Source organism: Astatotilapia calliptera, chromosome 14, assembly GCF_964374335.1.
Source record: "Astatotilapia calliptera chromosome 14, fAstCal68.1, whole genome shotgun sequence".
NCBI lineage: Eukaryota > Metazoa > Chordata > Actinopteri > Cichliformes > Cichlidae > Astatotilapia > Astatotilapia calliptera.
Genome location: NC_137435.1, coordinates 12,743,474 through 12,771,079, shown reverse-complemented (window position 1 = coordinate 12,771,079; position 27,606 = coordinate 12,743,474). Strand labels below are relative to the sequence as shown.

General features: G+C 38.1%; 1 protein-coding gene across 3 annotated transcripts in view; it reads right to left on the bottom strand.

Moving 5' to 3' along the window:
* lrfn1 (leucine rich repeat and fibronectin type III domain containing 1) overlaps positions 1 to 27,606 on the bottom strand; it is a 139,858-nt gene that overhangs the window by 64,104 nt on the left and 48,148 nt on the right. For all 3 annotated transcript variants that reach the window (XM_026191294.2, XM_026191297.2, XM_080288856.1), the window contains one exon: positions 9,611 to 9,662. The gene's annotated coding sequence lies outside the window, so the exon portion shown is untranslated. The remainder of the gene's footprint in view (positions 1 to 9,610; positions 9,663 to 27,606) is intronic.

Sequence of the window (27,606 nt, the reverse complement as noted above, 5' to 3'; positions counted from 1 at the left end):
AGGATGATGTGGACAAAATACTCATTTGCCTAATAATTCTGCACTCCCTGTACTGAATATATTGAAAATATAAAAAAGTGACACCAAATTAGCCCAGCTATAAACTTTATGTAGTCTTTTTATATTTGAAATGAAAAGAGAGACTTCTCTGTAGCTTGAATCAAAGATCCAGGAGGATTACATCCCATTTGTGGCTTGTCTTTGGGATCAGACATCAATTTGCTTCTGTGTATGATAGCAAGTCTTGCTACACCGCATATGTGGGCAGGGAATGAGAGGAATGTTTGCTCACCTCTCCATCATAATCTGTTGTTCATCAAAGAGATCTATTTTCTGCCCTCTTTGTACCTTTTCACCGGACGGCAAACTCTGACAAAGTGCCTGGGTCTGTGCTTTCTAATGATGATATATGAGAGTTATCCTGAGGATGTTGTCAGATCAGGGACTGTGCTGTGGGTGTAAACCTACGGGGTGAGATGAGGTAAAAAAAAAAAAAAAAGTCTTTCTTCTGTGATTCAAAAAGATTATCTGGTGATGAAGTGCTACTCTTGAGAACCTTGAGGTTCTTTAACTCTGTTAAATAGACCTTAACGTTGACTATTATTAACCCCATTTTCTAATGTGTTTATCTATAAGTGAAACTATCACGACTATCACGGATCTAAGCTGTTCAATGAGATACTTGCTCCTTCAAGGGTCTTGATTCACAGATGGCAATATATATATATATATATATATATATATATATATATATATATACCTTTCTGTGATAAGATGAATATGTGTTGTAATGCTGTTTAGAAAAATTGCCAGAACCTGGGTTTTTGGTGGATTTTCAAATATCTATGTGGTTGCAGAAATGAGGATTAGTTTACAAATCTTTAAATACACACACTCCTTAAAATGGATCCCACTGCGTGTGAAATCTCGCTGTTGTTCAGCTTGTGCTGCTTTGACACAGTGCATTTTACAACAGCCATTTCTCAAACTGACACAGAATAAAGAAGGGTCGCGGCCTCCTTCTGTTTAATTATAGCAACTTGAGAAAAGCAGCAGAAGCCATCGAAACAGCTATTTGCAAGGAGGGAGCCCAATTTCAAAATGAGGCAGAAATCTATATTTTGGTGCATTGATATTTGGCATGTTGAATGTGTTCTCATTTTGCAAAGCACTAGACTCATGGCAGCTGGTTTAGCTTTTTTTTCTGCTGCATGAGAAAAACACAAAAGTTTTTCTTTGGAAAGTTGCTAGGTTTTTACTCTGTTTAATCCAGTTCTTCTACCTGATTATTGTCAAAGGAATGGCTTTTGTTTGTTAAGCCACTTTACACTGGCCTATGAATCATTCAACCTTAAAAAAAAAACACCTAACTCAAGGGATGAACCATTGTTGTGTCTCCACACAATAAAACTTAGGAGAGAACTAGTTTTAAATTGTGTCTTTAGATAATTTACTAGATTGTTACTAGCAGCCCGTCACTAAATATGTTCTCTTTAGAAGACTTTGTGAAAAATAAAACCACAGTCTGATTGAATTTATTTTTAAAGCCATCATGGTGTTTCCCAAAAAAACCTTTACCTGAAAACTTGGGATATCTTGGCATGGTCTGCAGTGTGTCCTTAGAAAAAAAAAACTAAGGAAACTGGTGAAATGAAGGAAAAAGGAGGAAGTGACAGGACTGAAAAATGGACCACAGCAGATGAATAGTATCTGAAAGTCATGTTCTTACAAAATACAAAACAAATCCAAAAAATGCCTGATTCAGGACTTAAAAGATACTGCATATCTGGTCCTTCATTCATCTATTATTCACTGTATTCTTGTCAGAAATGGTTTCAGTGGAGGGGTGGCTGCGAAGAAGCCATTTTTAAGAAAGAGAAACAGGGACAAAAGGTTGAGGTTTGCCAAGAACTAGACTGAAAATCAGTGGTAACAGGATTTATTGAGTGATGAATCAATTTTGTAAATTTTTGGCTCAAATTGCCACCAGCATATATGAAGGATGTCAGTAGAGAAGCGCAACAGGGTACAACCATCTGTAATACACTGAAGACTCTGTCATGGTTTGGGGATTTGTCAAAACTGATGGAATTAGGAGCATAGAGAAGTGCAGTCAGAGCCACCATGTAATACCATCTGGAAAATTTTTGAGCACCAGCTTTATTTTTTAATATGACCATAAATCAAACACACTGCCAGTGCAGTAAAATCATACCTGGAAAGACAAATACTTAATGGATTGCTATCAGCAATGGATTGGCCTCCCCAGAGCCCAGATCTCAATATTATTGAAGCAGTGTGTGACCATCTTGATGGAGAATGGAACAAAAAGGCAGCCAACATCCAAAGAACAGCTTTGAATGTCCTTCAAGAAGTCCGGAGAACTATTCCTGAAGACTTCTTAGAGAAATTACAAGAAAACTTGCCTAAGGGAGATCAGGCTGTGTTGAGGAATAAAGGTGATCATACATTAGAGTTCTCTATTTTTGAAATTTGAATAAATCATTACACCTATTTCCCATTTTCCAAGGAAAATAGAGAGAAATGAGGAGTGGATGAAGACTTTTGCACACTACATACCAAAACGTCTACATTGTTGATTTTAGTCCATCATCTATAAATACCTTGCTTAGGGCAGATTAATTAAATAAAGCACTTTGGAAATTATTTTATTCTTAATAGAAAACTCTGCGAATTTTTATAACCTGAGGTAATGCTTATGAAGCTTTTGTCAACTTAAGGGAAGGAGAACTGTTAAATAAGCATTTTACCAGCATCCCAAAGTATCAGCACTAATTAAAGTGCACAATGATTATTTATTTACACGCTTATTTCGTTTTCTGCAAACTTACATTTACAACTAATGTGTTCTTCACCAATAGTGCCCTTAAACTGTCAGCAAGCAGCTCAGTATTAGTGATTGCAGCGTGCACAGATAAACTTGATTTGTTTTAACTGTTGAATTGGCAAATCTGACGGATTTGATTCGCAATCTTCACTTCACTCTTGAAACACAAGTTTTTTTTCTTTTCTTTTTTCTTTAAGTAAACACAAAAAAACATTACATCTGGTTTTCAACTTTTTCAGAAATAATGGCTTTCAAAACTATCATTATCCTCCATAGTTTGACTTGCTTTACCATGCTTCTTGAAAGATTTGAGAAAAGAAGGAGAGTGCTGCTGATGTTTGTAATTTTCTTTTTTAAATTTCTAAAAGAAACAAAAATACAACTAGACAAATCACACACATTTGCACTAACAATGACATATAGACCAATCAGACACAACATTATGATCACTGACAGGTGAAATGAATAACACTGATTATCCCTTCTTCATAGCACATGTGATTAGGGAACAAGTATCTCCAAAGCTGCAGCTCTTGTGGGGTGTTCCTGGTCTGCAGTGGTCAGTATCTATCAAAAGCAACAGTGGTGAACCAACGCTAGGGTTATGGGCGGCCATGTTGTCCGAGCCAACAGGCTTTAATTGTTTCCATTGCTGAAAAAGTTAATGCTGGCTCTGATAGAAAGGTGTTAGAATTAGGGCTGCCACAAACGATTATTTTGATAGTCGACTAGTCACCAATTAATTTTGCGATTAGTCGACTAATCAGATCATCCTCCATTGGACGTAAAACGCACAGTTTATTGCACCAGCGTGCATCTGCTCTTATATAACTATCATTAGCTTACAGCTTTAAGTGTTTAATGTGCTAACTACAAATAAAGACAAAATGGTAGTTTATTAAATTTTAATGAAATTTGCAGATTGTTTCGGTGAAGTTTAATAAACTCCTTGCTATCTAAAATATAACGGGACACTGGAGTATATTCTCGAGCATCTCACACTTCTGATGATCAGTTGTCTGCTTGACGTATATTCAGCTGTATAAAAACTATAACTTTAATCTCAGCCACACCGATTTACTCAGGAACAAATAAAATACTAAAAAAGCCAAACAATAACATTTTTAAGTTATCTAAATGACTTATATATCATGTTTAACCTGAGTAGCGAAAGACGGCGGTGGGTTTGAAAACGATTTGCCGGGAGTCCGGTGTTCTCACAGCGCTAGTGACCTAGCCCCCGGCTAGCTATCGAGCTGGTGGATAACAGACGTCTCCGAAAAGTCGGAGCGCTTTTGAAAATATGTGGTGTCTTGATAAACTGAGCAGATATTTGAGGTTTACACAGCTACATTCTTGCCTGAAAATATGTTAAACGTTTATTTTGTGACCCAGAAAGAATAATAAGAGTAATATTAAAACTAAGTAGCTGCCGCCATTGTTGGAAACTGAGCTGGGCTGCGCTATGAATTCTGGGACAGAGCTGCTTCTTCTTCTTCGGGGTTTAACGGCAGCTGGCATCCTCGTACATGCAGTGCTGCCATCTTCTGTTTCAGTCCGTTATTACACTCTTAAATCCTACTATTTATTCCTGCGTCTTTTGTGATCTTACAAAGCTTCAAACGACGCGTCGACTATTAAATCAGTCGTCGACAATTTTGATAGTCGACGTAATCGTGACTAGTCGACTAATCGTGGCAGCCCTAGTTAGAATAGACAGTGCATTGCAGTTTTTAGTGTATGGGGCTGCATAGTCACAGCAGCCATCTTGACCCTGTCCACCGCAAAAACCGGCAATAAACGGCAAGGGAGCATCAGAACTGGACCACAAAGCAATGGAAGAGGTTGGCCTGGAGTAATGAATTACTTGGATGGCTGGGGACGAGTGCAACTCTCACATTGGGAGCACATGGCACCCAGATGTACTATGTGAAGATGGCAAGCTGATGGAGGCAGTGTGATGTTTGAGCAATAATTAGCTATGGAAACCTTGGGTCCTGCCATCCATGTGGATGTTATGTTAACATGTACCACCTACCTAAGCACTGTCGCAGAACAACAGCAACACCCTTTCATGAAAACAATATTAGCTGATGGCTGTGGCCTCTTTCAGCAGGATAATGTGCCCTGCCACAAAGGAAAAATGGTTCAGGAATCTCAATTTCAAAAATGATTCGGTTCTCAATTCAATCGAGCATCTGTGGGATGTGATGGACAAACAAGCCCAATCCATGTATTGCCACATCTATCTATCTATCTATCTATCTATCTATCTATCTATCTATCTATCTATCTATCTATCTATCTATCTATCTATCTCACCAAATACATGAAGCCCACTATCTACACTAATGAACTGGCCTTACTCTGTGCTGAGCTCTATTCTTTTCAGTCTTCCTGTATAACAGCTTTTAGAGGGAAAATGAACCAAAGTACTGTAACCTGGATTGCACATGTAATAACATGTCAAAGGTGTCAAACTCATTTCCTGCACTCAGCTCGCTACCAAAGGAGACCAAAATCACCTCCCTGAGAAAATAAATCATAATCCGAGACCATGTTGTCCACGTTGTTTTTAATTTACACCACTGAGTTAAATCTTCTCTTTGACTGATGACTGAGAACCTTCACAGACAAATCTTCTCTTTGCTAAACTAATTCGAAGAACTCAATCAACTCAACAGAGAATCGCAGATATTCTGCTCGTTTTAGAAAGTCCATAAGAAGCTCTACATCTCGTTTTATGTATTTCTAAGTGAATTCAATTCCTAATGCAAGTGTTTTGCCTTTAAAAGACTTTCTATTTCTATCCAAGTGCCAAATAAACTGATAGCTGCTTTCCTGTGCAGCGCTCCAACGAGACACTCCCTTTGTGCAGAATGTATCCTGCAGAACTGCCAGTTCAGAGGAAGAAAAAAAATCAATGTCCTCTCAAAGTGCCACATTATATAAACCCCAGCAATCAGAAACATGATCAGATTCAATATTTGCACTGTTATGTGGCCATGTTCACTGACATATCATCGGAGCATTACGGCTGTCGTAGGCAGGAGCCTGGCAGAGTGATACGTACTGTGCTTCAACATAATATTACCGTATTGTGTGTGTATAACCTCTTTTTAAGTTTTGTGGATATTATACATGGTTATGGTCAGACTATGTCGGCCAATTTCCACTGGAAATGCCTTTTGATTAAACTGTCAACAAGGAGTTTGCATTTGCACTGTTAAATTTTTATATAACTTTAATGCACATAAAAAACAGCTGCTTGTTTAAGTGAAAATACATTGATGGGGTTTTTTTTGCACTAATAAAGTTGTGGAGTTGTAAAGTGTTTTGTCTAGTGTCAATTATATCGTCAGTTATATCGTTATCGCAAATTTTCAAATGTATATCGTGATAAATATTTTTATATCATATCGCCCTGCTCTAATAATAATAATAATAATAATAATGATGATGTGCTCTGTATATGTAGAAAGACACTAAATATCATGAAAGTCCATCCTCCCATTCTTTCCCAACAGACCAGAAAGTCTGCCTGTAAACCAACCAGTGAAGTTTGCAGTAGGCTGTGACGTCAAAACCACATAAGCATAACCCCCACTAGAAGAGATCTGCCTGAGTAGGCACAGACCCTCTGTTTTTTGACTGAGCAGCCACTGCTATTTCCTCACCAGAGTCACTTTTTCAAGCTAAAATATCTCAATCAGGAGCAAAGAACACCAAATCTGTTGTTGTCTGTAAGAGTGAACACAAGAGTCTTCATGTACTCCCAGCATCTGGGGAACTAAATACAAGTGGATTACTTTTATTTTTATGGCAATGTGGTCTGCACCACAGTGGCAAAATCCTTATCTCACAGCCAAGAGATATTTCGAAATTGTAATGCTGAGGCACAGATAGAAATGCTGGAAACCTGGAAACCAAAAATTGTGTTTTTATCGTAGAGTTTTTTATTTGTTTCTCTCTGACTCTGTGCTTACACATAACTTATTTAAACACAGACAAATTCCTAATGAAGCCTTCCTTGTTTTTCCTTCCTGTGGCCAGACAACGGAATTAGTGAAAAGCAAAACATGACTAATGTACTGCATGTGTGTACTACATGTTAACCAACAGTCACTTACAAGCCATTTCCAAAGACGTTTTTTGGCAAAGTTACCCTGCACATGTTGTGAAACAACAAAATGTCTCAAACAGCTGCCATATCAGGTGAATGTGCTGCTTCTACCATTGGCTTATCCACTGTGTGACTGGCAGACCTGTGTGTGGCGGGTCTGCTGGATTTAAAGCTACAGACACTGAAACGTCTCTTAGATCTTGACACTGTTTAGATTTAATAATATTCTGTATGACAACCAGAGCTGAAACTTGAAATACATGATCAAGGGACATTAACTTGTTAAAAAGGGTCTGAAAACTAAAGCTGTTTTCACACGTGCGCTGAAGTCTTGAACTTCACTAGACATCACCCAGAAAAGCAGCATGTGAGAACAAATAATGTCAGAATCAATCTGTGTAAGGTCCAAGTGATGTCAGATTGAGCCCAAGTGTGAACAGAGCGAGTAATTGCCCAGAGATTTCACAAAGGTGAGTGTGCATTCTGATGACATTTCTATCATGTCACCTGCACGCTCTATCCTGGTGTCCCCCCTCCCCAAGCCCCTGCCTAAACCAAAGAGTATCTCCAGTAGTGTCAAACACACATGCTACGTGTGAAAGAGCAACACTGGACAGTGCGTCCCTGATCATTCAGACAGTTACATGTGACATTTATGTGTGAAAACAGCAAAAAGCTGGGGCAGAAACCGTCTTTTATAATAATAACCTTTTCGCATCTTATGACTCAACAGGACTGCAAAGAAACAAAAAACTCTGCACCTCCTCTTTCTTTACAGGTTAAAGCCTGATACAGCAGCTTTTGCCCAAACATAGATCTTTTCAGACCAACCTGGGTGAGTAACACAAAGTGGAATGAAGAACAACATTCAGGGAAATAAGATGTGTGGGTGCAACGGGGTGAACAGATGACTTTCACCTAGGAGAGTGAGGTTCAATTTGAGTGAAGCTAAAAGTCAGCAGTGACTTGTTTTTGGCGCGTATGTGTGCGTGCTCATCTGGAGGGGGGCTTAGACGAGAGATATATTTAAATTCTGACGTGTGTTTTCTTTTTTTGTTTTTGTCCCTTCAAATTTCAACTTACTGAAAGGATCTGAAAACTCTCTCCACCACTGGTTAAAACCTCCTACAAGCTGAGAAGATCATGAAAATTTGATGACTGTAATAAATTACTCTAGAAGCTTTAGACCACAGATAAGACAGCACCACTCTCCTTAAGTACAGACCTACCAGGTGATTACTGTAAACACAGGAAAACTAATTTAGCAAGGGTGTATCCAGTCATATTACTTCTTTGTTCTCAAATAATAACTTTTGTTTGTTATGGGAATGTTGACACACAACTACCACTGTAGTGGCTTTCATGACATTGATGAAGCTGTAAATAAAGAGCTTGAAAAGTCACAGCATGTCCATTCTTCCTGGAGCAAGAAATACATTTTTACACTAGTCGCAATTAAAGCAAACGCGAAAACAATAGAAGAAAAAAATCTAAAGCGACGTCGCAGTAAGAAGCTTGCATATCCTTTGTTTTTTGGGGTTTTTTTGCACAAAGGCATTTAGGAAAAACTTGTCATTAGAAACATCCAGCTGCTCTATTTTCTGAGCGGTGATAATGTGCTCTCGTAAGACTTTTGACAAGAGGAAGCACACATGAGGCATGAGTTCATGCCGAGTTTATGTCATGTGAGAGTACAGCAGCTGAAAAGCAGCTTCTATCTATCTGCAAACAGAAACACGAGGGCAACTTAGAATAACAGCGGCACATTGTAGGTGTTCATCTACCAAGGATCCTGCTTAAGGTGTGATATATGCTTCATTGGAGGCTCATAAATAATTGACTCATTACATAATGGTGAAGACAACCTTCCTTCACTTAGTCATTATTTACTGTATAAAGAAAATTCCTTTGAATATATATGACAAACCGCCAATTCCTGAGGAATCAATGTTGCACACATTCATAAGTTTATCAAACCATCTATTGTATGTATTCTCAATCCGTATTCGCAGCAGCCCAGGGTGTTTTCTGCCGTTCATCAGAGAGGCTGTTTTCTCTATTGAGATAAGAAATTAAATCTGCAGGAGCGGAGGATGCTGGGTTTGCTGCAGGGTGGTGAAGCAGCAGCTCTGATAGTGGAGCCGACTCCCATTGCGCAGGCTATGAGGCAAACAGCCGTGGCGCCAGCCCAACCCTGCCTATGTGAGAGGATAGTTAACAGAGTCACTCAGCTGAGGATCTCTCTCTCGTTCTCTCTCTGCCGCTCTCTCCTTTCTGTATGTGAACATGTGGTTAAAGCTGTATGTGACAAAGCGAAGGAAAAGTATGAGACGCTGTGCTTTTGAATTGCTCTGTTTCTCAATTCGAGCTAGTGTGTGGGAGAAAAAAGGAAATGAAAGAGTAAAACTGCAAGCTTCGCCTTTGTGAAGGGAATATGCTCACATGATGAGTCAAACATATTGACCCTGAGCGATCGATCGAGTCAAAGGGTGACAATCTTCCTTTAGCATATCGTTATCAAAGCCTCTTCCTTTCTGTCCGACTGCCGCCATCACTTTCCTCTCACATTAACAGTCTGGATGTTTTGTAGAGTGTTATGCAAATGTAAAGAGGGTTTTAATTTCAATTTGGGAACTCACCAGAATACTGGGCTGTTTTGGATGCTCCTCACAGGGTTCAGTTCAAAGCAGCCTGCGGAGAGAAATAAACGGTCACACCTTAATGTGCAGGCACAAATAACATTGGGGGCCATATGGCAGCAGTTGTAATAGTGTCAGAATTGTAAAAAGGTTCAATTTATAGTTCAATCTTTGATTCCATCCCAGACTTAATACAAATGACTTGATATTTCTGTCTTGGTGGAACAAATAATTTTCTGCCTACAGAGCCTCTTACCCAGGTAGAATTTTCGAGAAGAAATATCGCTCTACTTGCCTCCTACTCTAAAGAAGATTTCCAGCTTTACATAGATAATTAATATTTTTCTCAAGTCTATATAATAATTAACCTTGGATTGTCATTACAGCTATTAAATAGGATGAATGGATTCAATGAATGCCGACTGCTGAATGCTGAACATGTCGTTTCTGGAGGTTTTGCGACCTTCTTTTGTGCCATGCACTAAGTAACACACTGCATTATCGCTGCAAATTTTATTATTAAGATGTCACCCATAGAAAAATCGAGAGGTTCAGTAAAGGTAATAACTTTAATAGAATGATAAAGAAATACCGTAAGGTATTTTAATCCAATACAGCCTCCACACTGACCAAGCGATTAAAGATTATATTGCGGGCACAGAAACAATCTGTCCCAGCTCATTAATTACACCCGCCTTTTCAGTTAAACAGTTATTTAATGAATTAAATTAATCATCTAACTAATCATTTCATTAATTAACAACATCTGCACTGATTCTTCTGCACTGTCTCAAAGCTGTGAACCAACCTTAAACCTCTTATTAGCAATACCAAAACCTTTTACTACCTTTATGCTAAAAGGTCAAAGCAGGATCAAGTTTTTACAGATAGATGGCTTTAGCTTCCTCTCTCCAAATTTTTAATAAAAGACATTTTATGAATTCATAAAGATATTAGTTCATTTGGAATTTGATGGCAACACAAGGCTGGAAACGTAATTGGTATTAAACAGAAAAGACTGAAAAATGAAAAATCATTTAGCAAAGAATTAGGTTAATTGGCAACAAGTCAGTAACACCACTGGGTTTAAAATAGCATCTTAGAGAGGAAGAGTTTCTCAGAAGATGCACAAGATACCCAAATTTGCAAAAAGACTGCATCTACAAATTATAGAATCATGTTTCTCAATGTAAAATTGCAAAGGCTGGGAATATCTCTCGTACCTCTGTATGGTACGTAACATCATCAAACAATTGCGATTATCTGGAGAAATCTCTGTGTGAAAGGGACAAGGCCAAAACTCAATGTCAGAGGCCTGTGATCTTCAGGCCCTCAAGAGCTCCTGCATTAAAATCACTGTATGGGCTCAGGAACACTTCCAGAAGTGCAAGCTGAAGCTCTTTCACACAAAGAAGAAGCTATATGTGAACATGAAACAGAAATGCCACCATTGTCTTTGGGCCACTGTTCATTTGAAATATGAGGCAATTGGAAAACTATGAACATGGGTAATCTGCATCCTCCAGATTATACAGAAAAGAGAAGAGGGACAATCTGTCTTGTCATCAGCATTTAGCTCAAAAGCCCAGGTTTCTGATGGTATGAGGATGCACTACTGCTTATAGAACTGGCAGCTTCACATCTGGAAAGACACCAATAACCTCCTAAGACCCGAACTCTTCCACGGCATGCATTTTTAATTTCTCTTTGATATTTGGGCTGATTGGGACCTGATGAATGTAGAAACAAAGAATAACCAGATTTTTTTTTTTTACCTGATTTTTGTTTTTAAGAAAAATGAGAGCCACATATGAGGATATTCGTTTAAAATTTTGATAGAACACTAGCAGTATAATGTCCTTGTAAGTGGATATCAGTAGAGCAAAATTGAGTATTTTAGTCTAAATAACCCAAAATGTGATGTCCACATATGCGGACGCCAGGTCCTAGGAGGTTAATGCTAGAAGGTATATACAGGTTATAGGGCAACATATACAATGTCTTGCATATTTCAGCAAGTCAATGCTAAAACAAATTTCCCACGTGTGGGACTAATAAAGGTTATCTTATCTTATCTTATCTTATCTTATCTTATCTTATCTTAAAGAACATAATGCAGCTATTGAAACAGCATGGCTTCACAACAGAAGACTCCCTGAACTGCTGACCTGGCCTGCCTGTACACATTTGGACCACCAGGAAGTGAAAATTACAGTAAAGAAGACCCAGGGCTGTTGAGCAGCTCGAATCCTTTATCAGACAAAAATGAGACAACATTCCTCTTCCAAAAGTCCAGCAGCTGCTCTCCTCAGTTCCCAGATGTTTACATACTGTTATTAGAAGAAGAGGGGATGCTACACAATCATAAACACAGCCCATTAAACACAAAGATGTGTTGCTGCTATTAAATTCAGAATGAGAAATTGCTCAATTTCTCAGCTTAAACATTTCATATGTTTTCTGTGGTTAATTGCCAAAAAAACTTATTTCATTCTGATTTTCTTTAGATTTTACAAGCGTCCCAACTTGAGTTCATAGTACTGCATGCCAAAAATATTCCACTAGATATTTTTGATCCATCAACTTGTATTCAAGTGAGTAAAATGTGTTGTTGTTGTTGTTGTTTTTTTTAATTGACAACAACTAACTCACATCACCCACCATAAAAACCAATGGTAATATCTGGCAGACAGATGATCTGTTATTAACACGTTTAAAGCACTGACTGGGTATAAACCCAGCATGTACCATCTAAGTTTGGTGTAAACACTTTCCCAAATACACAAAGAAAATGTCAAATCTCATTGAAGCCACTGCAGAAATGTAAATAGGTTAAAATTATTCAAGGCAGCTTTCTGTCTCTCCCCAGTTCACTAAATGTGCACATGGAGCTATCATTTTTAATTGAAGCTTTAGGAGATGAAGGAAAAGAGGAACAGTTTTTCAGGAGTAATGACAACATAGGAATAGCTCTGATTCTCCTCTGTCAAATTTAATTGCCAAAACAGCCATCTTGATTAAAATCTCAACAGCCCTTTTTATCAGTCCCAGCCATGGCAGAGAAAGCGTGTTTGTCCAAGCAATAAATATTTACCAACCCAAACTCTCCATTCTACCAAGTGTAAACAAGGTAAGTCTCTACAAAAGACCCTGACATTGAGAGCAACCTTTAGAGGTTGTTCAGTAGCAATCAATTACATCAGATAGAGACATGCCCCCACTTCTTCTTCTGTGTCAAGTTTGCGGCTCACCTCCTGCCTACACGGGCTCTCTTAACGTGCACTGTGGGTGATATTCCAAACATTAGCTAAATCCAAAATCATCAAGTTTAATCTAATACAGCTTATTTTCTTTTACATTACATAATGTCAAAGAGCCAGCATTCCCTGACCTAAACAGCAATGTGAAAAGTACAATTTCATGGTTGCTGCTCTTCCCTGAGATGCCTATTCTATCTCTGTGTTCTTAAAGGACTAAAGATTTGACTAATACGTACTGTACACACTCGAGCTGCAAATATCACCAGTGCTTTTCAAGACGGTTTAAGCCGTCATAGCACATATTGTAAATGCACGCTACCTGCCCCTCCATCGACTCATCAAACTCCCACTCAGACACATCAAACACATCCAGTGCGTGCGCATCCGCGTCACTTGAGTGACATGCCGATTGGGTTTTGTGCGAGGATTTTCTACTCTGCATATGGCTGATTGCTGCTATTTCTCTAATTAAAAACACTGTAGAGGGATGTGTGACTTCCAGTGGCGAGGAGAAAGGTCGGATGCTCGAAAACAAAAGCAGTTTTTTCTTCAAAACATCTTTCCGAGATCAGATGTCATTAGACTCATATACCGCCTCTAGCCAGTTCTTCAGTTGTGCCAAAACAGATGGTGTGTGTAGCTTTTAAAGCTCGACTCCTGTGGCTAAAAATATATAGGGCTCAGAGCTTGTTAATTCCCTTCAATCAATATATTTGCCTTTATTTTCTCTGTCGTTACAAAGAAAAGTAACTCATATTGATTATTATTTAACAGACTGAAATTTTTAATGATTTAATTCACCCAAATCTACATATCTTAAGTATTTTCTGTCATACAGTGAGAAGTAACATTTCATATGCTCACATTCACAATGCAGAACCACAAAAGATTTTTGCTACAATGACTAATTTAGCCAAATACCAGCTAATTCTAGTACTATAACTGCCTAATCAATTACCAGCAACACTGTCTGCCATAAAAATAATATCATCACTCTAAATTCTATACATTTAAAGTCTTATATAATTGTTATACTGGTGATTTCTATTTGACTGATGATTCATTAGATACTGCAGCAGTGAGTGTGGCGGTTTGCTTCTCCCTGCTTTTGTTAACCCAGCGTAGCAACCCAGGCTTTTCATCTGCAGCCATCCTCAAGGACAAACAGCTTTTTGTTCACCGCTTTTTGATAACCTCAGCCGTTCAGTACACAGGGTGAGGCAGCCGCTTGGATAGAGGTAAGCTTGGATTTTAATCACGCCCCGCATACTGACAAAATGGAAGCTTTTAGATGACTACTCTAGTTTTATCCCCCCAAAATGATGTCACGTTACTGATGGCCATAGAAACTTTATCAGTCGAAGCACTCTGTAGAATTCCTAATGTGTTTTTCATTAGTAATAATCATGACTCAGCAGACTCTCAAACTGATGGCAGTAATAGCACCAGGACCACCTTTAGCAGCAATAACTTTAAGTAATCATTTTCTCTATGCCTTTATCAGTCTCTCACATCACTGTGCAGAAATTCTGGTCCACTCTTCTTTACAGCGTTGCTTGAGTTCAGTGGAGGATTGCAGAAAGGTCACTTATATACAGAGTTCACAGTCAACTCACGATATCCTCTGTGGCTACAAATCACACCCAAATCATCGCCCCTCCACCACCGTGCCTCCCAGTTAATGTGAGGCATCTCCATTTTGGTCTCATCTTTCTAAGGACGCTGTTTTGTGGTTTGTTCAAATGCAACTTTGTAAACCTAAGCCATGCTGCCATGTTTTTTTTGTTGTTTTGTTTTTTTTAGAGAAAAGAGGTTTTCTCCCCAAGCCAGACTTGTTCAGTCATCTCTTCAATTCTGCTGTTATTAGCTTTAACATTTAGCATGCTAACTGAGGTCTGTAGTGTCTAAGATGTAGCGCTTTGGGGTTTTTTTTCATTAGACCCACCATTAGATGGTCTGACCTACGGAATTGTGTTATTGTGTTACCACACATGCTCCTGACCAGCAAACTCCCAAAATTTCTGCTTGTGGTCACACAAAGTGGATTTGATAAGCAGTACATTGAAAGACCCTGGAATATTAAATCTCTATACCTCTGTCTAAAATATGTTTAAAAATAGCAAGCGAATAGAATACATACGTCTCTATTACTCTGCTTGACTTGCCAGAAGGTTAATGTAAATATTTTAAGGCCGTGGCCCAGGTTGCGATCACAAAAGCAAATCTAAAAACAAATAAAGAACCATATATACAATAGGGGTGGGGGGAAAAAATCGATACTGTGTAGTATCGTGATATTTTGTTTGCTAATAATGTATCGATACAGGGACAGCAGAAATCAATATTTTGTTACAAAAAAAGTTTTTGTGCTCTGACTTCAGAGCATGTTGATCCTTTTTCTGAGCAAGAATACTGGCATTCCTTCACTGTCCAAATGTGTTTAACTTTTTTTTGGCAGCAATAAACATGACAGTTTACTTATTTTAATTTAAGACATGTTTTATTTTAATTAAGTTTAAAACTTTTTTATTTATTATATTTTATATTTTGTTTTAATTTACTTTCAAATTCTTCAGTTGCTGAATGGGCTGCATAGTTTTCATAAATTGCATAGTTCAGAATAGCTATAATTGTACCAGATGGTTGCATTCAGTTAAGTTGGACTAGTATGTAATACAAACCGTTCCGTTTGTCAACAATAAGTGCGAGACTTTGATATTAGATAAAATGAATATTGATAAAGTTTACCTTTATGTACAGAATCTGAATATCGCAGATATTTTTAAAAAATCGCAATAATATCGTATCGTGCGTTAAGTATTGTGATAATATCGTATCGTGGGATGTATGGTGATTCCCACCTCTAATATACAAATTGGGGTTATGAACCTAACCAGTCAGATGAATTGTAAATAGTAAGAGGCATATGGAGGCCTAGGGAGTCTGAGCAAGAAGCGACATAATGAGAAGAAATGAGAAGAAAAGGGATGCAAAGATGCAAATACCCACGCCATTACAATGCATGCTCAAGTGATGGTTTGACTGCAGTGTTTTTCCTCTCTTGAGGATGTTAAATATGCTGTGATTTTTATCAGACACCAAACAGCCGATTTAGCAGACAGCATATGGCTCTCTTAGCATGCCCACAGTTGGCATACTGTCCATTACCAGTACCTCTAGGGCAGCCAATGTGACCTCTAGAGAGCAGAGTGCTCCCAGACAAAGGCAACAACCTAAGGCAAAGGCCAGCTGAGGGCTGAACTGCAAAGAGCGGGGACACATGAATGCGCAAATGCAAAAATGTGCTTATGTTTTACGATAACATTTATCATGACTAGGATGTTGTGACTCCTTTGTTAGGAAGGAAATCTCTTTGTGGTGCAGACAGTGACCACTGAGACACTGAGCAATAATACATGATGCCGGAGAGAATCACATCAAATAAGATACGCTCTAATAATTGCCATGGTTATGCAGCTATTTTTAATAAAAAAAAGCACACAGTTACATTTGCAAGTCTATGTTATCCTAAACAGTGTACTACATATATAAGTCAGTGAACCACAGAGAGCAAGGTGACTGAGTAGTACCCTTTAGTCATCTCATATGATAAACTATAAACAGAACACGGCTGTGCACAACTTGGCCAAAGAGGTCAGCAGGGTCAGCGGTGTGTCTTGGACATGCAAACTAAGAGCATGTGAAGAATCAGAGTTTCCCCTCAAATCTTGATGAGTCAGGATGGATCGTCTCCGTGGCTCATCATCTGATGCTACGGTAGTAAGCTCTTTCCCCTCCCCTTTCCCCTTTGCGAACAGAAGCCTCTGATGATGTCCGTAATGCTATTTATACACTTAGGCACACTCAGCACATTTACCAGCATCGCATAAATAATCAGCAGGTATGAGAGACAGCGTGCAAGAAGGATAGGTTTGCTATCGGTTACAACAACTTCTGGCTTCCTAATTTCACAGAGAAATGTACCAGGTGTGGAACAACACAGTTCTGGCTGCATCTCCCGGGTTATTTCATTCTGTGCTGATGTACTCGGCTCAAAACTGAAACTGAGGTTTTACTGCAGACATAAACAAGCAACTGTCTGTAATAATGGGCATTTTTAATGCAAAATCTTTAATGGGCATATAGATTCTTCTGAGCAGTATAATACAGTGCCAGAGAACTTAAACTCCATATCAGAAACATGTCAGGTTTCTTACTAATAGGACACTGCACAACTTTAAATTCTCTGCAGAGGTGTGCTGTAGCAACTGGCCACTTAGTTTTCTGAATAAAAAACAAGAATACATCATTCATAAGCTAAAATAATTACCACACCATAGCACTGCAAAACATTTTTGGTTTACTAGCTGATGAGCATGTTACAACACAAAATATTCACACACAATTATATATATATATATATATATATATATATATATATGCATGTATGCACTATATGCACATGACAGTAATCAAGATAAAAACAGAAGCATGTTGTACCCAAAGTATTGCTTTTTTTCTCCTTTTTTCTGTTATTGGTATTATTATTCAGCCCTGGACTTTGCATTAGTGGAACTGTTTTTTGTTTTTCTCTCTTTTTTTTTTACCCTTAATTTGAAGGCAGACTGTATACAGAGTCCAGAAATGAAACCCCACGATTTTTTCTGCAAAAATGGCTGCAAATTTGAACACAACTGCAAACAAATGATGTAAACACAAATCGTGTCCAAAAATGCTATTGAATTTTTGGCCCCGCAGTTAATTTGGCATTCTGGAATACAGTCTCTCTCGTTAGACTGCTTGCACTGACTGTCTAGTCGCCAGTACTACATAATCACGCCCTTCATTTACATCTCCTACTAATGTTTACAGAAAAATAAACACGGAAACATACAGATATACCGCTTCGGTAACAGAAGCTAATGTCTGCTGTGTTCATTCCATTTAAGGCAGAAGGCTATTTACTCAAGGGGTTCAAGGAGAATCCAGACCAGCTTCCTTGTGAGAAAACGGTTCTGATGCAGGAGGGGCCAAGCCCCAAAGCACTAAAATACTGCACCCCAAACACGATTATCCAGCACTTTAAATATTCTTCCAAGGGTACATAATGTCCCTGTTTAAATTTGTGTGACAGAAAAATCCTTCCAGGCTTATATCGTGTTAGATGTGGTTTTTCAAATGTAGACACACAGTAAGAATTGACATGAAATAAATGGAAAAGTCAAGCTGCATAGGTGCAACTCTCATTGTGAGGACAAAGGCAAGGCAAGGCAAGGCAAGTTTATTTGTATAGCACAATTCAACAACAAGGTGATTCAAAGTGCTTTACAGAGACATTAGAAACAAGAACAAATAAAAAGCATGATTTAAAATTGATTAAAACAAGCAAATAAACTAACTAACTAATTAACAAACAAACAAACAAACAAACAAACAAACAAAACAGTATATAAAATCAAAACAGATAAAATCAGAACAGTAGATAAAATCAGTAGTTAAATGTAAGTTTTGAAATTTAAGCTTAAAGTGTGGATTTGGTGCTTTATTCAAATGCAGCTGAGAACAGGTGAGTCTTCAACCTGGATTTAAATAAACTGAGTGTTTCAGCTGATCTGAGGCTTTCTGGGAGTTTGTTCCAGATATAAGGAGCATAAAAGCTGAATGCAGCTTCTCCGTGTCTGGTTCTGACTCTGGGAACTGATAAAAGACCGGATCCAGATGACCTGAGGGATCTGGATGGTTCATACTGGGTCAGGAGGTCATTGATGTATTTTGGTCCTAAACCATTCAGAGCTTTATAGGCCAGCATCAGAACTTTAAAGTCTATCCTCTGACGGACAGGCAGCCAGTGTAAGGACCTCAGAGCTGGACTGATGTGGTCCACTTTTTTGGTCTTAGTGAGGACTCGAGCAGCAGAGTTTTGAATGAGCTGTAGTTGTCTGACTGATTTTTTAGGTAGACCTGTAAAGATGCTGTTACAGTAATCAAGCCTACTAAAGATGAATGCATGGACTAGTTTTTCCAGGTCCTGTTGAGACATCAGATCTTTTATCCTTGATATATTCTTGAGGTGATAGTAAGCTGACTTTGTTATTGTCTTAATGTGTTTTTCTAAGTTTAGGTCTGCATCCATCACTACACCCAAATTTCTCGCCTGGTTTGTGGTTTTTAGATGTATAGATTGAAGTTCTCTGGTGACCTGTAATCGTTTTTCTTTGGCGCCAAAGACTATTACCTCAGTTTTGTTTTTGTTTAGCTGGAGAAAATTGTGGCACAACCAGTCATTGATTTCCTCAATGCATTTACCAAGAGCCTGTACAGGGCCTCGGTCTCCTGGTGACATTGTGATATATATTTGTGTGTCATCTGCATAGCTGTGATAGTTTATTTTGTTGTTGTTTATAATCTGTGCCAGTGGGAGCATGTAGATGTTAAACAGAAGGGGTCCCAAGATGGAACCTTGGGGAACTCCACATGTGATACTTGTCTGCTCAGATGTGAAGTTACCTATTGATACAAAGTATTTCCTGTTTTCTACGTATGTTTTGAACCAGTTTAGTACAGTTCCTGAAAGACCTGCCCAGTTCTCCAGTCGTTTGAGTAATATGTTGTGGTCAACTGTATCAAATGCTGCACTGAGATCCAGTAAAACTAGGACTGACATTTTTCCACTGTCTGTATTCAGACATATGTCATTAAACACTTTGGTCAGAGCGGTTTCAGTGCTGTGGTTCTGTCTAAAACCTGACTGGAAGGCATCGTAGCAGTTATTCTGTTTTAAGAAGTAACTGAGCTGTTGAGAAACTGCTTTTTCAATGATCTTACTTAAAAATGGGAGATTTGAGATCGGCCTGTAGTTGTTCATTTGTGTCTTGTCAAGATTGTCCTTTTTCAGTATAGGTTTGATTACAGCAGTTTTTAGTGATTCTGGAAACACACCTGATAATAAAGAAAAGTTGACGATCTGTAACAGGTCTGACTCTAAAGTCTTTGAGACCTTTTTGAAAAAACTTGTTGGCAGGACATCTAAACAGCAGGAGGAGGAGTTCAGTTGACCTAAGATGTCCTCCAGGTCTTTGCTGTTAATAGGTTGAAACTGTTTCATGGTGTTTAAACAGTTTTTTGGTGGACACAGTACATATCCTGGATCTGCTGTTGATGTACCAATTGCTTGTCTAATTTTTTGGATTTTTTCAGTGAAGAATTTGGCAAAGTCATTGCAGGCCATGGTCGAATGAAGTTCAGCTGCCACTGACACAGGAGGGTTTGTTAGCCTGTCAACTGTAGAAAATAAGACCCGAGCATTATGGCTGTTTTTAGTGATGATGTCAGAGAAGTAGGACCTCCTTGCATTCCTCAGTTGTAAATTATAATTGTGAAGTTTCTCTTTATAAATGTCATAATGAACCTGGAGGTTTGTTTTTCTCCATCTGCGCTCAGCTTTCCTACACTCTCTTTTTTCTTTTTTCACCAGTGTGGAGTTTCTCCATGGAGACTTTTTCCTTCCAGAGATAACCTTCACCTTAATGGGAGCAATAGTGTCCATTACATTTAACATGTTAGCATTGAAGCTATTGACGAGCTCATTGACTGACCCTCTGGGCAGGTCAGGTGTTAATGGGAAGACCTGGTTAAAAATTGCACTACTGTGTTCAGTTATACACCGTTTTGTGATCACTGTTGTTGATATATTTGTGTGGGCTGAGATTTTACTTTCAAAGAAAACACAAAGGGAGCATTGTGGGACAGCAAAGTCCCCAAAACACATAAGGGGAGAGTTTCATTTTTAAATCTCTAGCTTCTTTATTGTTACACTGATATATGTCTATAAAACAGCTGAGGGGAGGAGAAGACTGATAAAAACCCATTAGTTAACTAAATGAGCACAATGAGCTATGCAGAAGTTGAGAAGTGGTTTTGTTGAAGAGTTGGCTTGGACAGGAAAGGGAAAAACCACAGCTCAGTTCGGCTGCAGTGGACAGTTTTTCTTTATTTATTTTATTACTTGATTTCCTTGGACTACAAAGAAGCTTTTGTGTGTCATGACTTCTTTTTTTCCTACCACAGTAAAGTTAAAGCAACAACAAGAGCACAAACATCAGAACGTTACCAGTTGTTTCACATATTTCTGACACTGCCCCCAGTAACACTAGACAGCTACAGTATGTAGACGTGTCTGCAAGGCTCTGCAAACACAGCTAGCACCAAGCTTATAGCACTAGTGCTGAGACTACACAGCATCATGCTGGAGGCTTGATGCACTGGCACTCCCAACGTGACGCTCTTCAACAACACCAGAGAAGCAGTGCTTATACTGTTTATACTGCTTATACTGGATATCTACAGTATAAAACCACCAATTCATCACATATACACGTAAACCCACATTATTACTCTGATTATTAAATGTCATATGGATGGTGATTGATTTATTTACAAAGCTCATGTTAACACAAAGGATAAAACCAAAACAGTCAACAATAAAGAGAAATCATTGTTGAAATACAATTTTAAAAATTGTCATTTTTCAATGACTTGTGGATAATTTAACCTTAAGCTTATAAATGTCACATTGACTAATAAGTTACAGACTTATTAGTGGAGAATTGACCAGCAATACAATGTTTTCCTACACAGTATACCATGACACCTCGCTTTAGATTCAATCACGATCATAGCACCAACAGTTCTTACTAATGAACTGCATTTATGTGTAGTTTAGTGTGCGTGTGTGTGAGATACATGTTTTTTTTAATCCATGCGTATCGCTTGCAGCTGCTCAGTTTGTGTACTTTCTGGTAGAGCCTGGTGCCATGTCAGGTGGCTTGGTTTATTTATAAAGACAGCCACACAGATTTGACAGACTGTTTAATTTTACTTTGAAACTGTGCAGCACATATGTTACAGTAGTGACTACAGCCGTTACATGCACCACATTATGGCTACAGCTATTTAATCAGCTGAAAGGGAAGACATTCACACATTTGATATGTCACTTTGCATGATGTTATAGGTAAAATGAATCCATGATGTGTGTGTTTTCTACTGGTACTCGAATTAAAATTTCAAAGTGTTAGTGATGGAATGCATTTGCACTTTCATACAAGCTGAATAACAAACAGGTTTCACCTCATGAGCTTTATTAACACATCTTCAGCCTGTATGTATAATTTATGGCATGAACATGTCAAAACATGGGATGTGGAAGCCACAAAATGACCCCAACAAATATATGTCTGGCGCAAGCGTTAAACTATCACTTAATCATCTGCATATCTGCCTATAAGGAAACAAAACTGTTACTTATGAACTGTTATTTACAAGGTTCCAGTAAAGAAAGAAGCAAAACAAAACAAAAGAGATAAAAGAAAAAACACAAGTTGTAAATTTTGCTGGGCAGAGGCCGCCAGTTTGGTTGTCATTTTAAGTTTGTGCCCATTCAGTAAAAGAAAATACTAATGCAGTACTGTGCAAACGTCTTCGTTTTACCCTTTTGTTTCCAATGAGCTGACCTTCCAATAAGTTTTTAAAGTGGCTTTCAGCAAAAAATCTCCAGGTTTTGTGAAGGTCTTTTAAAGTTTTGATTGTTTTATTAGAGGAATATTTTTGTGTGTGTTAAGCCACTTAACACTGACCTATGAATTATTCAGGCATTAAAAAAAGCACCTAATTTAAGGGATGAACCAGTGTTGTATCTGCACAATTTAACAGACAATTTAGCAAAGAACCAATTCTGAATTGTATCTTTAGCCACTTTGTTAGCAGTCTGTCAGAAAACATATAATTTGGTCCCGCTTCTTTAGTTGAATCTCTGTAAAATACCAAAGATAACACACTTTTACAGGCGTAAAAACAGTATTTTTGATTTGATAAGTTGATTCCCAAAGAGTAAAAATCTGGCATATCTGCATGCTGTGCAGTGTGTCCTTTAAAAATTGAGGACAATGGACATGTGTGGAACAAAAGACGGAGCGACAGAGCTAAAAAAAAACAACCCAAAAAAAAAACAAAAAAACAAAAACCTATCTATAGCCGATGCACAGTATCTGAAAGTCATGAAAAAATAAAATGGAAATACAGCAGAGACCTGACACAGGAACTGAGAGATGCAACTTGCCTTTTACTTGAGCTGCTTAAAGAAATTACAAGAAAGAACCAAAAGAGTTTCAGCTATGTTGAAGTATAAAGGCAATCATAATGAAAAGCTTTTGAAAAACTCTTTTTTTTTGCCTTGTATACATGCATTTCCATGTATGTTTGCATATGTATCAATAAATAACTGCAAGTATTTCCCATTTTCTCTAGCAAAATATAAATGAGGTTTGGCCCAAGACTTTTGCACTGTACTGTAAGGATGCAACTCTGATGACTCTTATAGCTTTGCCTGTGCAGAAAATGGAAAGTGGAAAGATTTCCTTTTAAGCCTGCAAGAGAGACAAAGTTAAAGGTATTTTGAGGATAATTTAAAATCCAAAAGTGAGAGCCACAAACCCACAGCTTATAATACCACAGTAAAGTACATGAAATTTTATTTTTAATTTCCTAAAAAACACAAATTTGTGTGTAATACAGTAACAAAACAAATTTGAAAAGGGTTGAACATAACTGCAACCGATCATTTAATATTAAAGGTTGAAGATGAAGTCATTTTCTTGCAATGTAGTTTGATCTTAACTTTTTTATTTTTTCTAATGTAGTGGGACGTATCATAACGTTACTCACATTTTAACATACTTTTAGAAGAATACAGACATACGAAGCTTCAGGAATAATCACATAGAGAAATGGATATTTAGTTTATACTTTCCATATGTCTTATGTTCCAACATTCAACCTTCCACTGATGACTAAACCTCTTCAAATCTTCAGATTCTGGCAATGAAATCTGAAGTCCATGTTAATGCAATGTAACATGAGATGACACAATGAAACTTTAATGAGTTCCACGAGAAACTGGCCTGCTGCCGCAGCAAATATTGACAGGGTATTATAAGAACATCCAGAAATATTTTTTGTTCAGCACAGAGTGTCATTTCTGATATGTTAGTCATGGGATTTAAAATTCTTGGCAATAAAATAAAGAAGCAAAAACAATGCCATTTCCAACATTTAGCAGCATCTGAATGTGTAAGAATTTGCCTCAACCTGCTTGTTTTGAAAAGTGATTGTTTTCATACATCTCCCAGGCTGTCATAGTTAGCTGGACATGGACAGCCTTGCTTAGTCACTATGACAGAACATTGCTTCCATAAAGCATCAGAAGTGCTCCGCTTTGATCCACAGTTACAGTCTTATCTGAACTCAGACATCAAGTGTGCAAAGAGCACCATTGTTTGTTCGGGTCCTGTGATGTACTTGAGTGCTAGCTTTGCATGTCCTGTTATTTACTTCAGTATCTAAGGGCTCCATAAATGCCACAGCACTGGGCTGCAAAGAATAGGACGCAGCCTGAAATAGTATTTCATCAATAGTTTAGATTTGCTCTGCCATTACAGTGCCAGTGGATTTACAATTGATAATAATAGCAAACTGACAACTACACTGCAAACACTATGATCAGAAACAACAGTAAGCCTGATAAACCATGGTACCCTATCCATTTATGTCAGGCTATTGACATCCTTGCAGATATTGAAAGGGATTATGTGACTTAAGTCTGCATGTTTTGCATGCCTGAAGAAGTGTTCTACTTGGATGGAAGCTGATCTTGCCGTGCCAGTCAGCTCTGTCTGACTACTGACTTCCTCCTTTGCAGATAATCCCATGAAAAAGACAACTCTTTAATGCTTAACATCCTTAACACAGCTCTCTCAATTCCTTGAATCAAAATTAGCCACCATGCACACACAATCCATTTTGTGCCTCAACACAGACCTTTCCCACATTCCACTGAAGATGTGCCATGAACATGAATAAGGTTCAAAGTGACTGGTGTAAAAAGGCATCGCTGATAAGGCATGTGGCGATTTTGGGCATACATGACACATTGAGACTCAGTTTGTAGCAGATATCAAATTCATTCATCTTGAATTCAGCATTGGCATCTTATAAAATGAATTTATTTGCTATTTGTATTGTGTTAGGTTCTATACAAATTCAGCTCAGGCTTCTCTTGGGCTTTGCTATGAAGAACTGCAGATTTCCATTAAGATTAAACAATACTGTGGTGGGATGCCCACAAAAACAATATTTACTGTAGGGTTTTATAAAAAGACAATAACCAATTGATAGTAATGCTGTTTCTTGTACTATATGTACAACCAGACCTCCTGCTTTTACATACAGTGAATTATATTGAGTGAAGTCAATACAGAATTTAGCCTGATCCAGTTCTTTGATATAACATTATTACACGGTAAAGGGTAAACTCACGCTCTCAGTTATATATATATATATATAAGTCCAGCATAAAATGTAAAGCTGGGTTTTTTCTCTGGACATCTGCGGCTGACAAAAATGAAAAAAAGAAGAAAAAGAAATATGGGCATGCATCTGCATGAATAAATGACATTACTGGCCAAATGCTCTCAACACCTCCCAACAGATTCTGAGAAGGAGCAGTGAAAGGCGGAGAAATATGACTGCAGTCAAACAGATTGTTTGCTAAGAAATTGCTAAGAAATGTCAATCAAAATACCCTCGAGTGCAGGTTGAGTCAGTGCGCCTACACACAGAACAAACTTCAAGAATGAAGAGAAACCCCAAAATATACCCTGTGCATGTCCACCTCTTAATTCTTCACTAAAGAAAATGATTTTCTGCCTGTTGTTTATGAGTTAACATTTATCAACATGCCAACACAAAAAAATATGTTATAAATAAATTATTTATAATAACATAAGGAGAAGAGGCATATGAAAAAAACTGAGACATAAGAAGCTATAGAAATTGTAGACAAATGAAGACAGATTTGCAAATGTTTCTAATTTGCTAATACATAAAGGACAGATACAGGTTAAAACTGAAATTCAAAATGAACAAGTTCACATTATTTTGTTCCACATTTGACACTTTCTCCTGCATGCTAATGGGGGATGCTCAGGCTGACATACTTTAACTATCCAATCACTGTGCCAGGCATGTGTGTGTCTTTGTATGGTCAGTGTGAAGGATTACAATGACATTGCCTCTCAGAGAGCATTACTGTTATCTGAAGTCAGGGTTAAGCTTCATTTTTGGCTCAAGTCAGTGTCCAGGCTACAGAAACACATTTGCGTGTATTTATTCAAAAAGCTAACTAAATATTGCAGTTCAGTTGTGCAGTTAGCAGTTATTGATTTGTAGAGTTGAAAAGTTGCTGGAACTGCAAAAGGGAATGACCACAAAACATTTCGCCACCAAGGAGAAGAAAAAGTACAACAAACAAAGATCAATGAAGCATGAAGGAAGAGCAGTGGACAACTGATAGATTTTAATCACTCAGTTTCGCTCTACTAAAAGTAAATTCTTTGCACATTGTGACTTCTGACTCCTCCATTGTAGGGGGAAAAGACCAATAACAACACTATCAGCTGTTCCACGTATTTTTGCCACCAAGTGGCAGTCGACAGCTACAACTTGGAGATGCAGTGGCGTTCACTCAGGACGAAGCAAGGCAACCGCTGCTTGCCTAGTCAAATCTAAAAATAGACCTCTAATATTCTATACTAAAGCAGAAGCAGTCTATCTCCTTTAAACTCAAATAGCATCCTGTCACAAGGCTTCTTGCCTTGGCTGCAGTTGGCCATTGTCCCTGGAATCTCCGCTTGCTTTCGATCCCGTTGGAGACTGTAGCATGTCTCTTTTTCATGGGTGTGTTCATCTGCCGTTAGCAATACCTAGAGATTGTCCAGCTGAGAGACCAGTAGCTTTTACTGGTATTTATGCGAGCACATTGTAGATAACAGCTTTGAGATCAAGTACCATCTGGGCTTTGGGTGGCAACACAGCAAGCAAGTAAACGGGCTTCTGTGATTTATCATCATAACAGATCATTTTCTTCTTGTTAACCACCTTGTCCAGGCTGCATGATGTAGTGAAGATAGAGTGCAGTGTGAAAAAGTTTTTAATAACTTCTTTAGCATATTTATAAAGAAAACCTTGATGATGGAGAGTACACGTCAAATCCAGTTTAATAAAACAAGCAAGTGAAACAGCTGTAGACTGCACTTTCAGATTAGCATCTATGAGAAATCATTTGTGGACCAAATGTACACAGTTCAACGAGCAGTTTTGCCAATATTCCACCCTCATTTTTCATTCATATTTTTAATCCCTCTGTAGATATTGATAGTTAACCATAAGCTAATATTAAATCATTAGTGGTAATATAGTGCTTGCCATTCTGCATAAATCTTCGAATGCCACCGTGTAGATGACACGTACCCCACCTTTACCAATCCCCAAGTTTCTAACTGAAGATTGAAAATATGTTCTTTACTCTTCATGGTTAGATGATTGCTGGTGCTCTGTGCTAATGTTTCCACTGTCTTGCCACTGAAATTTACTGGAATGACTTTTGGGACAATGAGCCCATCACAGAGAGACAGATCAATTCTGAAGCAGTCAAGCAACAATAAAAGAAAAACAAAAAACAAAACACAAAGCACAAAACAAATGAGAATTATTAAGAAATGTTCCACAGATTCAAGTTAGATGTAAGAACTGTGTCAGAGCCACAGTGGTCAGACGAAACATGCGGGGATTAAATATGCAAGTCTGTACACACAATATTCCTGCACTAAAGCAAATATACAC